We start from the raw sequence: 13,821 nt of genomic DNA on the forward strand, positions 1-13,821 counted from the left end.
ACTTCACCTGCAACAAACACTTACATAAATAAAGCATAACTAACACCATTACCTGCAGATTTTGATGCGAAGATGAGGAGTCTATAGAACATCTCATCATCGAATGTCCGGGGTCGACGTATGGAAGGAAAAGGTTTTTAAACAAGTTCATGCTTATAGATGAAGACTTACAATCACTCCCTCAGAAGGAGCTGGTACAATTCATAAGCATACTTAACCGTCAATAGACAGCATAGGGTGCACAATAGATCAATATGGCCGCAGTGCCGCGTGTTGCTCGAGGTGCTGAGAAACTATTTGAAGTCGACTTTCTTTATTTCTCGTTCAGCCCGTGAGGGATCCAGGCTCCAATTTTTCGGTAAGTCCCATTGAATGAAGGTGATTGAGAATCATGTTATGATCAGACTGCATTTTTTCCGACAATTTACAACTCGTTTGGGGACCGTTCTTCTTCAGAAGTGATTTGAGAATCCAGAAGGCCGTCCGCTGCAAGACGTGCCACCGATGTCAAAGTGCCCGTGTTTGAACTTTGCAAACCATTTCCGTGCTGTAGGCTGGCCTATGCCATTCATACGCGTCGCATTTAGAAATCAATTGATAAATTATAACCCTAAAATTAAGCTACTTTGGCTACCAGGCTATGGCTCAATTCCTGAGAATGAATTTGTAGATAACACAGCCATCTGCCATCTCTTCGCTGCTTAGGATAAGTTCTTTGTGATAACATTTTGGTCTGTTTTACATAGTTTGATATGTAGGCTTTAAAAATAGATTCAATCTGCTGTCGCCATTTTTAACGATCCAGCGATTTCTCTTGTGAGAACAGCGGGTTGTAGCCGAGTATGCTTGAGCGCGCAATTACTAGTCACATTTAAGTGCATTTCGGATATAAAATTTGAAGGCCATCTTACATTTTTGTTTTAATCAGTTTTAACTTTCTTAAAAAAAAAATTAATGGTAGAGATAAGCACCCACACCCGAATCCTCGTAGGCATCTCTGAAAAATGGAGCTCGCCGAGAAGCTGCCACAACTTCATATTCAAATCTGAGCTTCAAATTATCTATGTTTGCAATCGTCTCAATGATTAATTTTGCATCGCATTGACTGTCATTGTTCAATTTCTTTTTTTGTTTTGTTTTTTTGTTTTTTGTTTTTGCACTTACAAAACACAATTGTCAGTATTGAACAAAATATGTCACAAGCTGCTTGCAACATATTATTAGCGCATATTTGTCAGCAAAAATGCAACGTTTGCGTTGCAAGCTGCAATGTCATTGGTTTTTGTTGTCGATGCAGACATCTAGTCAACAATTTTACCCAAAGTTTAAGCCAAGGGTAAAGCAAAGGCAATGGTTCATATATAAAACTACACCCACAGATATGCTTGCACTTGTGTGTGATTAGCTGCAAAACAAATTACGAAATAAATAGTGCCAAACAGACGGACACCCTTTGAGTTTGCAAGGCAAATGGTTGGACTTTGTGAGAAATGCGTTTTATCTCGTTTTCTGTCGTTCCACTGACAATGCGAGCACATTGACGTGGCTGCAGGCGCAGGAAGTCAAGGAACGCTGAGTTGAGTTGATGAGCGTGCAGCCATTGCAACATAGCTTGCCATAAAACGACAAAGATGCTGATCGTGATGGCTGGTAAATGCAGAGAGAAAGAGATACGATTGCGTTGATAGCGCGCATTTAATCACCAATTGTTCATCGCTCCAACATCGCCTTGGGCCACAGCGACTGCCTTTCGGCTAACAGCGAGCAGACAGCAAAGTGAAGTGCAAAGGACCACCTTGATGATTGGCCTCGGCTCCGACTCAAAGTATTTATTTATGCTGTAGCGAGCGAGCGATTGTGTGGGTGGTGGCTAAAGCGGACGCTGATTGCTGTGAATTTGGTTAATTTGTATTTTATTGTATGGCGATAAGTGAACAGGATAAGACCAAGCGAGTTAATAGAATTCTGCTAATGCGCCAAAGGAAAGTCAGACAGACAAACAAAAAAGCACCTGAATGAATACAAAGTTGTGCTGATTTTTTCTACTCACGCTTGTTTTTGTTGCTTTTGGTTTGTTAGCACAATTGAGGATGCCATGAACATAAAGCATTAGATCAGCATATTGATCGCTGATTACATTATATGAAATAAAAATAAAGGCAGCAAACAAACCGGGAATGAGGCAGAAAATTATTCGTTAGTGTTGCATCATCACTACCAATAATAATTGCAAGGGACTTGCGGGACATACACACACACACACACATACACACACACACACACATACAATCATACATATTTATGTAATAAAATTCAGATAATTGAACAAGCATTTTCCCAGCACCATCTCAAGCAACGTTGCTTCAAATACTTTTAGGTGGATATGGTTTTTTTCACCAATTTTTTTCCAACTTCTACTGCATGAAATTTGCAACAGTGCATGAATAAAATGAACGCTTTCTGTTTGGCAAATTGTTGCAGCGCTCAACAATAGCTGACAATGGCGCTAAAGACAACAAATGGAAGTGCCCATCCACTCGCTTCAACTACCATGCGCTCTAATCTGCTAGCAGACGCTGACCGCTTTCGCCATAGCTCATGGCTAGCAAGCCGACGAAGAGTCACAGCAATTGTTACCGGCAATTGTTGCAAATAATAGAGATTTTCTTTAATGATTTTGCTGGTCAATCGATACCAAATAACAACGATGCGCGCCAGCATCCTTTTTCACTCTGCCAGCGTTTGCTATTTTCGGCGATATTTTTTTCAGTTTTTTTTTTTGGTTGAGTTTTTCAGCAAAGTTCATTTTTGTTGCTTTTATTGATATTTTATGAGTCCATTTCAGCTAAGACATAAAATAAAACTTGGCAACTTGTGTGGCTTTGGACGAAACTCGTAAGCGGAGCGATACGAGTTGAAAAAATGGTAAAAGAAAAATGTGCTTTTCTGCGCGGCTGAATACTTTAGTAAGTGGAAAATTATTTCTTTAAAGATTATCATTGCTATCGGTTGTTTGCTTAATAGACTTGCATTTAAGTTTATATGGAAATTATGTAAGTCAATAGCGCATTAAATGAAACTACTAAACGAACAATCAAAGGGGAAGTTTGTTGCTTCAGTCACAGTCAGCTGGCTAGCTGGTGGGTACTACTTAGTTGGCTAGCTGCAAGCACATACTCGTAGTACATCGTACAGATGTGCAGATATTTGCCCATATCTACACACACATTGCAAGCGTACACATATGTATGTGTATCCAGATTTCAGCACATAAATACATCAAGAGATTGTGGGTGGTCCTGCTTTAGCACACTGCTGACTAACCGTTTTGTTAGCTGTGCTAGCCTCACACAAGTGGTCACTTGGCTGCGGGCATTTGCCTTTTACCGCCTTACAACATTCACCTGAAACTGTGTGGAGTTTATTGCGAATTAATAGCATTTTGGCATTTCATTGAGATTTAGGATTTTTCGAACGAACTAATGAATTTGAAGTGTATAAATTGCGGAATTCGAAATCACTTCAAGACTATATTCATACATACGAGTATATATGCACAAACGTACAGCCAAGTATCAGAGGCACTCTAAAAACCACGCCAGCCTTAGCGTGACATTGAGAAATTATATTCATACATATCTACGCTTATAAATTTTTTTCAAATACTAAAATGTGGAAGAATGCTGCAGCTGACATAAGCCAGTCACATGCCGAAAGCTTAAGCTCACCATCGCTGCACATCGCCGCTCTACCGCAAACAAGCAACACGAGTCATAAACAAAGTTTCATTTTTCAAATGCAAGCAACAAATTTAGATTTAATAAAAAATAATGGAAGAAAAAAAAATGCTTTCCAAAACAAATGTCTCATTTTCATGCCATCGAAAATGAAAACGAAAATGCGCACACAAATCACACAGCCAACATTGAACTTGAAAAAAGGTCTCCGGTTGTCATTTTGTTTTTTTTTTTTGGAAATTTTGTTAAATGTTGAATACTAATTTATAGCTGCTTAAGTATTATTCCAACAGCGTTTTTTGCTGTTTTTGTACGCTTATTGGCTTTGTTGTTTTAGTTTTTATTCGCCAGCGCGTCAATGGATGTGCAATGCGCAGCTTCATTAATGTGCCACATAATTTGTAGGTGATGTCAAACAAAGTTACTTACCAACTTGTATATGTGTACATGTGTGTATGAGTGCCTATATGCGTATATGTGTGTGTGAATGAAAAGGCAGTGGCGCCGAAAGAGATATTTGTTAAGGCAGGAAAAAGTGATTTGGCATTACGCTTTTGAAGCTATGTAAGCAGCTGAGACCACATTGCTGAGTGATACTCGTAAAAAGTAAACAGATGGATAATATTCATGCTGAAATCTAGGACGATCAGCACCGAACTAGGAGGAAGAATCAAGTCTATTAAAGCCACAAGAGGTTGCCCTCAAGGAGGCGTACTCTCTCCTCTTTTGTGGACTCTAGTCATAGATGAACTTCTCCACAAGCTGAATAACCTAGGATTTCACACTCGGGGCTACGCTGACGACCTAGTAGTTTATGTATTAGGCTGGCATGAGGAAACCATTTCGGATCGCATGCAGCAAGCCTTTACAATAATAAACAAATGGTGCACGGAAAAAGGGCTCTCCATTAACCCATCCAAAACAGCACTTGTACCGTTTACTAGGAGAAGGAACATAAATCTCAAATGTCCAATCTTTAATGGAACAACACTTCAACTCTCGATAGAAGCGAACTATCTTGGCGTCAGTCTTGACAAAACGCTTACGTGGAATTCCCATATTGAGAGAGTTACTTCAAAAGCCACAAGGGCATTCTTTGCCTGCACAAGGCTTTTTGGTAAGACATGGGGACTAAACCCTAGAATGAGCTTCTGGACATTCACCACAGTTGTGAAACCCATAGTCACTTATGCATCCTTAGCATGGTGGCCCAAGGTCAAGCAAAGAAAAGCAGTAAACGAATTAAACAAACTGCATCGCCTGATATGTGTTGGTATTACAGGGGCTATGAAAACATGTCCCACGGATGTATTGGGTGTGCTCCTGAACATACCACCGCTTCCAATCTTGATTGAAAGGGAAGCTCGCTCGAGTGCCTTAAGATTAAAAGGTATATCTGAACTTAAAAGTGGGGATATGAAAGGACATTTAAAGATCTTAGAAGACTTCCTACATAGTCCCATTCTTCATAGGGATGATATACTATCACCCAAACCAATACTCTTCAGGAATTTCAAAGTTATAATTAATGAACGCACAGACTGGAGAACTAATTCTATCACTTTCAAACCCGGCTCCCAGCTATGGTTTACTGATGGGTCCAAATTGGAGGATGGTAGAACAGGGGCAGAAATCAATGGGCCTAAATTCAAAAAATTGATTCCGATGGGATTCTACTCATTAATATTCCAGGCAGAAATACATGCCATTGAAATATGTGTGAGAGAATGCCTTAGCAGAAAAATGAGAGGTACTCACATCTACCTACTTTCAGATAGCCAAGCGGCTCTAAAAGCCCTTCTATCAACAACTATAACCTTTAAATTGGTACCTAAATAATTGCCTAAACCTTCTCAACACGTTAGGACCCCTCAACATAGTAACACTAGGCTAGATTCCGGGACATGAAGGACATGAGGGAAATGAAATGGCTGATGACCTTGCAAAACAAGGAGCAAATATGCAACTTACTGGTCCTGAGCCTTTCTGTGGCCTCACAAAAGGCGACATTAATGAATTCCTTAGGAAATGGGAAGAAAGAAAATTTGCTGCACACTGGCTAAACCGTGCCAGTCCACGTCAAGGCAAACTATTCCTAAGTCCCAACAAAGGAATATCTGACAAGCTTCTTTCACTAAGTAGAGTAGATCTGCGTCTTTTAACAGGATATCTTACAGGTCACTGCAGCCTGAGGTATCATCTAAATAATATTGGTCTATCTGAGGACATAGAAAGCTCAGAACATGTTCTTTGTGAATGTCCTGCGTTGGGCAGACAGAGTCTTCATCACCTTGGTAGTATCGTAGTATCTCCATGCAATATTTGGAACAACAAACCCAAAATTGTGCTAGAATTTTTAAAAAGCCTAAAACTCTATGGTTACAAAAATAGGCCTTTCACAATAGATTACCTCTGGTGGCAGTGCGTAATGGCCTTCTAATAATAATAATAAATAGATTGCTTATTTAACACTTTGTCGACCGGGGACCCCGCGTTATAATTGGCGTCATATAGTATGTATATGAAATAATCATATTGTGATATGTAATCGTGGAAAGCAATTTGACTAAAACTAGCTACAAACTTCAAATACGATGTCTAAGTTAGCGCCGTTATCTTCACATAATTTCGCATTTTGTGAAAATTAAAGCCATTTAGCTCAGTTCATGACAAACCGTCGCGTGAATTGCAATAAAATACGTTTACTTTTAGTGTAGCTGTCACAAAATTTGAATTAAATTTTCGTTATAAGAAAAACTAAAATTGTAATTATACTATTTTGCTGTCTGCTTCATCCTTTGAATTTAAATCCTGATAACAATGGAAAACGATTATGTTTTGTCAGATATTCCTGACGATTACGACCATAGTGACCCTGGTGATAGTGCAAGTGAAAGTGGCTCTGAGAATAATTTTTCTACAAGACATCGTCCGCGTGTTCTACGTGTAGTTTATAGCGATTCTGAAGAGGAACACGATGTTGAGTCCTACTAAAATGAAGATGACCCACCCCGAAATAATCTGCCCTTTGAAGGTAACCTAGGACTACCATTTAATCTAGATAAAAAGAGCATAGACGATATTGTGAGCCTGTTGGAGATGATTTGTTGCGAACAATTTCATCTGAAACAAATCGCTACTATCATCAGAATTCCAACGCCCGTAAATTACGCAAGAAAACTAAAAAATGGTATGATGTTACGGTTCCCGAATAAAAAACTTGGTTAGGTCTTGTTATTACAATGGGACTAGTGAAGACAAGTAAATTGAGTGATTATTGGTCTACTAATCCTTTTATAGAGACGCCAATATATTCGAAAACAATGCCTCGCAACAGTTTTTTTTTCTAATTTTGAAATTTTTATACTTCATAAATAATGAAGACATTCAAATCAATCCCAGTCGATTATCGAAGGTGCAGGCAATTATTAACTATTTCAGAAAAGTTCAAAGAGATTTATAAACCAAATGCCCCCGATAACAGGTCATAGGTTCATAGCAAAACTTCCCGGTCGATAAAGTGTTAATAACTTAAGGCGGTGTGAAAAATAGTGTGACAAAGCAGATGACGACTATTCTGATTGATAACTTAACTAACACTCCATCCCCTTTGGATTAACCCCGTCAAAACAGCATGTTTGCTGGGTCTGCCGTAAGATGAGATTGACGGTGAAGATTCGTGACTACAGCGCACTCGGAGGGCTTGATGAACTGTTACAAAAACAACTATAAGAACAGCAACTGATTGATGACGAAATATTTGAAACGGAGTAACACAATGCCAATTGCTTCTATTTAGAAAAAGTTATTTTTTTTTTCTAAAATAGAGGTTCTACCTAATTTTACATAAATACTTCTCTTTTGCTTTAGTGTCGAGCCATGAAAACAAGAATTTGCCATGTGTCCAGATCTAAAGCAGTTTAGCTATTAAAATTATCATCTGAGCAACATTTAAATAAAAAATTGGAAGCATACGAGTACAATCGTCATCATTTCTGGTGTTGCCCTTTGAAATTTAATAATATTTCATTTTAATCATTTTATTTTATGAACATATGATACATTTTCCTGGCCGCCGTAGCCGAATGGGTTGGTGCGTGAATACCATTCGGAATTCCGAGAGAGAACGTCAGCTCCAGTGTCGGTGAAACACCAAAATGAAGAAAAACATTTTTCTAATAGCTGTCCACCTTGGCAGGCAATGGCAAACCTGCGAGTGTATTTCTACCATGAAAAAGCTTCTCATAAAAATATCTGCCAGAGTCGGCTTGACACTGTAGGTCCCTCCATTTGTGATTCTGAAAAAATGGTTACAAGTGAATCATTGAAGGTATTGGCCATTGGCTGGCTACTACTTTTTCGCATCTTTCTGGTAGATCTCGTATACCGTCGCAGTAAAACTGTTCATCTTTTGTGGCTATCCACGGATCAAGCCAAATCTTGAAGGCTTCATATGAATGAAACCGCTGGTCAGCTAGATCATGTACCATCGATCGGAACAGATGATAACCGGACGGCGCAATATCTGGAGAATATGGAAGGAAGGTGGGGCAGGCTTTTCCATTACAGTGCTTTCAGCTAGGTTTTAACGGGTTCGGCAACGTGAGGCCGAGCATTGTCGTGCTGTAGAATCACTTTTTCATGCCTTTCCGCGTATTGCGGCCGCTTTTCGTGCAGTGCTCGGCTCAATCGTATCAATTTAAGTCGATACCGATCCCCAGTGATGGTTTCGCTTGGTTTTAACAGTTCATAATAAATAACACCAACTTGGTCCCACCAAATACATAGCATAACCTTCGCAGCGTGAATATTCGGCTGAGGCGACGACGTTGAAGCATGACCGGGCAGTCCCCATGATTTTCTTTTCTTTGGGTTGTTGTAATGAATCCATTTCTCATCAGCCGTCACGATGCGATGAAGAAAACCCTTCCTCTTTTGCCGCTGGAGCAGTTGTTCAGAGGCGAAAAAACGACGTTCAACATCCCTTGGTTTTAACTCATAAGGAACCCAAGTCCCCTGTTTCTGAATCATTCCCAAAGCATGCAATCACTTGGAAATGGATTGGCGGGTAACTCATAATACTGAAGCAAGCTCTTCTTGTGTTTGACATGGATCCTCATTGAGCAATGCATCTAATTCAGCGTCTTCGAAGGTTTTTGACCTTCCTTCACGCGGACGGTCGTCAACATTAAAATGAATCATCGCCTTTCAAGCGACGGAACCAATCTCGGCACGTCGTTTCACTTAATGCAGCATCTCCATAAACTTTTTGTAGCTCTCGATGCGCTTGTGCCGCCGTTTTTTTCGAATGAAAGAGGAAAATCAGCACTTCCCGCAAATGACGATTATTCGGCACTAAATCAGACATTTTCACAAAAAAAAAAAGTATATGATACCAAAACAAAATCACTAATGTGTCCAAACAGTTTGTTTATAATATGTCTGAGCTGGGTTTATGATGTTTAGGTTATATTAGAATCGACTAGCACACACTGCTGGCGGCATCTATTGACGAAAAGCGGGAACTTGGTTGCGCACCTAATATTATCTTTATTCAGAATTAAAGAAAAAAGTCATAAATACAGGTGTATGATACACTGAAAAAAATACCACGCATTCATTAAATGGAGAAACTGCACACAACCGCCCGCTAAAAAAAAAAACTTTTAAAAACCAGCTCGATTTTGATCTTCTTTTGACGTGGCTGAGCCCTGGCGATTTCCAAACGTGCAGACATATTCACAAGTTGCCAGACATATTCCGCAGACACACTCGGTGGAAAAAGCAAACCCTTGTGCTTTTACTCAAGGGCAACAAAGCCCGAGTCTTACCAACCAATATGTCTACTAGACACAAGGGGAAAAATTCTCGAGAGAATTATTTGCGACAGGTTGTCATCTTTCGCTGAAGATAAAGGTGTTCTATTCACATATGTACAAGTTTGGCTTGAAGAAGTCCCACTCAACAGTGGACGCTATCAAATGCGTGGTAGATTTAGCAACAGAGATCATTGAAGGCGAGAGATGGCGCGGGGCGAAAAATAATACTACGCTGTGGTAACTCTGGACATTAGAAACGCTTTTAGCACAGCTACCTGGCTATACTAGAAACCTTCGCAAAAATAATGTCGCCTGTTATATTATCAAAATAATTGGGAGCTATTTCATGAACCGTAAACTGAAGTTTAGAAGCGACAAAGGCATTCAGGAGTTTATCGTGTCAGCGGATCCCCTGATTATGGAACTTATTATATGAAGGGGTTCTAAGACTGGATAGAAGAAGGGGCATCCCTACAACTAAAGTCATTGGATGCGCGAATAATAACGCGGTGGTAATAGTGACAAAACATATCCACGAAATTGAGAGGATCGCCAGCGAATCAGTAAGCAGGATTAAGGCTCATGCCAAAAAATGGCGGACCTAGCCAAAGCAAGAAAATACTATAGAGCATGGTAGTCAGCTTGGTTCTTTCAATTTTGGACGATACTTCCTTCGTTATTGCAGGTCTACTCCCCCTAGACATTTTGGCGAAAGAAATGCAAAGACTCTCCGAACACAAAGGTAGAGCGAGGCGTCAAAATACTGCAGAAGAAGATAGGCCCACTGGCAAGACCGCTGAAAAATAGGTGGGCGCATGGGCTATTATCCATTCTTACTACCCTCACCTAACTCAATTCCCTTCAGGGCACGGGGTATTTCGAAAATACCAAAGATTCGGCCATGACAGTTTCCCACACTACCCAATCTGCACAGATAGTCAAGAAGACGCTGATCACGTCTTGTTCCAATGCCCACGCTGTGCTCCCGAAACCTGTAGCATATTAAATGGGGAAAATACCATTGAGTGTATTCTGAAATCGGATGATAATTGGAAGCGCGCATGCAAAACATATCCATAATAGCGCAATCCATTCACCGTAACTGTTGCTCCAACTTCATTTTCGAAAAAGTGAGGTCCAATGTAATAAATTAATTTCTGGCTACATTCAAGAAACATGTTTAGGCGCACCTTAACGCCAATTTGTGCTGTGTCTGATGCTGTTTTCCCACAAAAATATTCCAAGTGATGAAATCACTATTTACTTTATTAAAAAATTCCTTGCAAACATATTTAGTTCCGCCTATGTGTTTTTAAACATATTCATAAACACATAAAGATGCGGCCAGGCAAACTCATTTTAACCGGCAACAATTGATTTCTCTGAGTTTGCAAATAAAAATTAAATAAAAAGTAAGGCAGTGCTAAATTCGGTTCGTATCGAAATTTATGTACTTATATTATATATAGTTATCATGGAAGAAATACACTCGGAGATTTGTCGTTGCCTGCCTAGGGGCGACCGCTGTTAGAAAAAAACGTTTTCTTCATTTGTGGAGATTCGAACCTACCTGGTGTGGGAGGTTGGAATTAAAATGTCCCTTCCCTCTGCAAGATCGCTTTATTGGCTATTGGTACTTAGTAATTTTTCTGACAAAATATGGATTTTTATAATTATATTTATATTTTTATATTAAAATACGAGCAAAATATGTGGTTGTTTTGCGCTGCAGTCTTCTTGGTTGCAGTTCAATTCAGTGTTTTTGTTCCCATTTTAAGATTTTTGTGCTCTAGTAGTTGCAAGGTATGCTCATTGCTACTTCCCTTTACTGCTTCAGTGACTGTGTCTGTGCCGAGGCCGTGGTGAATATCGTCATTTCTTATGTACTTTAATTTATAAGCACGCGCAAATTTTACTAAAATTAAATTTGGGCTAGTTGTTAATTTTTGGAGCCAGATAAACAGACGGGCGTGATATTTATTCGATTCCACGAATATTTATTTAAGATCTACCCGAGGAAGTTGGCAAGGCGTGCTTAAAGTTTGTGCGAGTTTTATTGAATCGTGATCAAGATATGCGCCTGACTTCTAAAAAGTACCTGTATGTGGAACACCCCATTTCTTCAAATTCTTACTAGCGTGGTATTTGAGTTCATCATTTTTACCCCATTTAGGCATATTTTGCGGCATTTGAAACAAAAATTCACGTTTTTTTCTTTGCTTCAAAATTACCGTTATATGGTAGAAGAACGTGGTTATTGGCCGATTTCGCCCATTTTCAACATCAAATCATCTTGGTCAAAGCGCAATATGCGTACAAAGTTTCGTTCAAATTCAACAATTTTTGCTCGCGTTATCTTTCGCACAGGCGGCCGTTTGACAGATGTCGATTTGGCCGACTTCTCTCATCATTCGCAGCCCTTCGGTATGTACATATATGTATATATCTGCATCCATCTAGATTCATTTGCTGCTGTTACATATAACCGAACAATGTGATAATACCCTCGTACATAAATTCGCGCGGGTATAAATATAACATAAAAATTAATAAACTACGGATCAGCTAAGTGACTCAAAACGAATTGAGCTCAAGTTCAGTTCGGCACATAAAACATACATTTTTAACATGCACTTACATATCGAAACATACATTCTTACATATGCACGCACACTACCACATATATATACGTATATCTGTTCAGCACATGGACCACAAGACGCACGCGATTTGTTTGCCGACGACAGAGCTTTTAATTTCATTTTCGGATGCTTATTGCGAACTCAGACACCGAATGAGCGGTTTAGTGCCACAAATTCAGGTTCAGGTTCAGGTGTAAATTAAAGCTGAAATACACGTACATTAATGCCATTTGCATGGAGATATACATACATATGTAGGCGTGTAGGCATGCACATAGATATGTAGATATGCAAAGGCACTCATGCAATGCTGAGCGGGTGGCCAGACCGAAAAACTTCAACTCTGGAGTCTGTGACTCTGTCTCTGCCTGTGCTGTAGCCGCTATTCCATAAAATTCCTGAAGGCATTTAAATTGCCATAAATTAATAAATGCGCACTGCGGCTATTAGCCCGAGACTGTGTCACATTGTCGTTTCGATGCTTGTTTCTTGCGCATGCCATATGAGGGGGGGACATTTTTTTAACAAGCAAGGGCAGCCGACACATTTTACAGTATATAATATACATATATCAAATAATGGAAAGTAGAGGGAATCTGAGTTTTGGTGTGATAGTTTTTGGCGCAAAAACTGATTATGAAAATTCATAAATTTTTTTATTTATTTTTTATTATATATTATTTGGAACAATTTAAGACTCAATCTCATTTTATGATATTTATCTATTTATTTTTCGATAATTTTTGAAAGTAGAATATTGCAACTTTTGAAGCCAAAACTTGTTTTGGGTTTAGTTTTGAAGCTAAGGCTTCATAGAAATGGCTACTGCACTGATATGGCTCGTCGCACTAAGCAACTTAATTTTTTCTAGTCGAAATAATACTTTCTGCACTAATCATAAGTAATTTCTTCGGAGAAAATCTAGGGCCAGGAAATGATTAAACACGATTTACATATTTAAGTTTTTTATAACAATAGGAATTTTTTAATAATTTTTCCATTCTGTTTTATTATAGTTAATTTTTTTATAATAATGGGAATTTTTTAGAAATTTTTCAACCCTGTTTTATTATAGTTAATCTTTTTATAAAAATAGACATTTTTTAATATTTTTTCTATCCTGTTTTATTGTATCTCATTTTTTTACCGCAAGAGGAATTTTTTAATAATTTTTCAATCCTGTTTTACTGTAGTTAATTTTTTTATAAAAAAGGAATTTTTTAATAATTTTTCAATCCTGTTTTATTCTAGTTAATTTTTTTATAACAATAGAAATTTTTGAAAAATTGTTCAATCTTTTTTATTCCAGTTATTTTTTTTTTTAATAATAGGAATTTTTTAATAATTTATAAATCCGGTTTTATTGTGTTAAATTTTTTTATAACAAATATAAATTTTTGAATAATTTTTCAATCCTCTTTTATTGTAGCTAATTTTTTTATAATAATGGGAATTTTTTAGAAATTTTTCAACCTTGTTTTAATTTTTTTGTAATGTATTTTTATTATATTTTTAATATATTTTTTATTGCAGTTACTTTTTTTTAATAAAAGGAATTTTTTAATAATTTATAAATTCTGTTTTATTGTATTTAATTTTTTTATAACAATAGAAATTTTTGAA

Source organism: Anastrepha obliqua, chromosome 3, assembly GCF_027943255.1.
Source record: "Anastrepha obliqua isolate idAnaObli1 chromosome 3, idAnaObli1_1.0, whole genome shotgun sequence".
Taxonomy (NCBI): Eukaryota; Metazoa; Arthropoda; class Insecta; order Diptera; family Tephritidae; genus Anastrepha; species Anastrepha obliqua.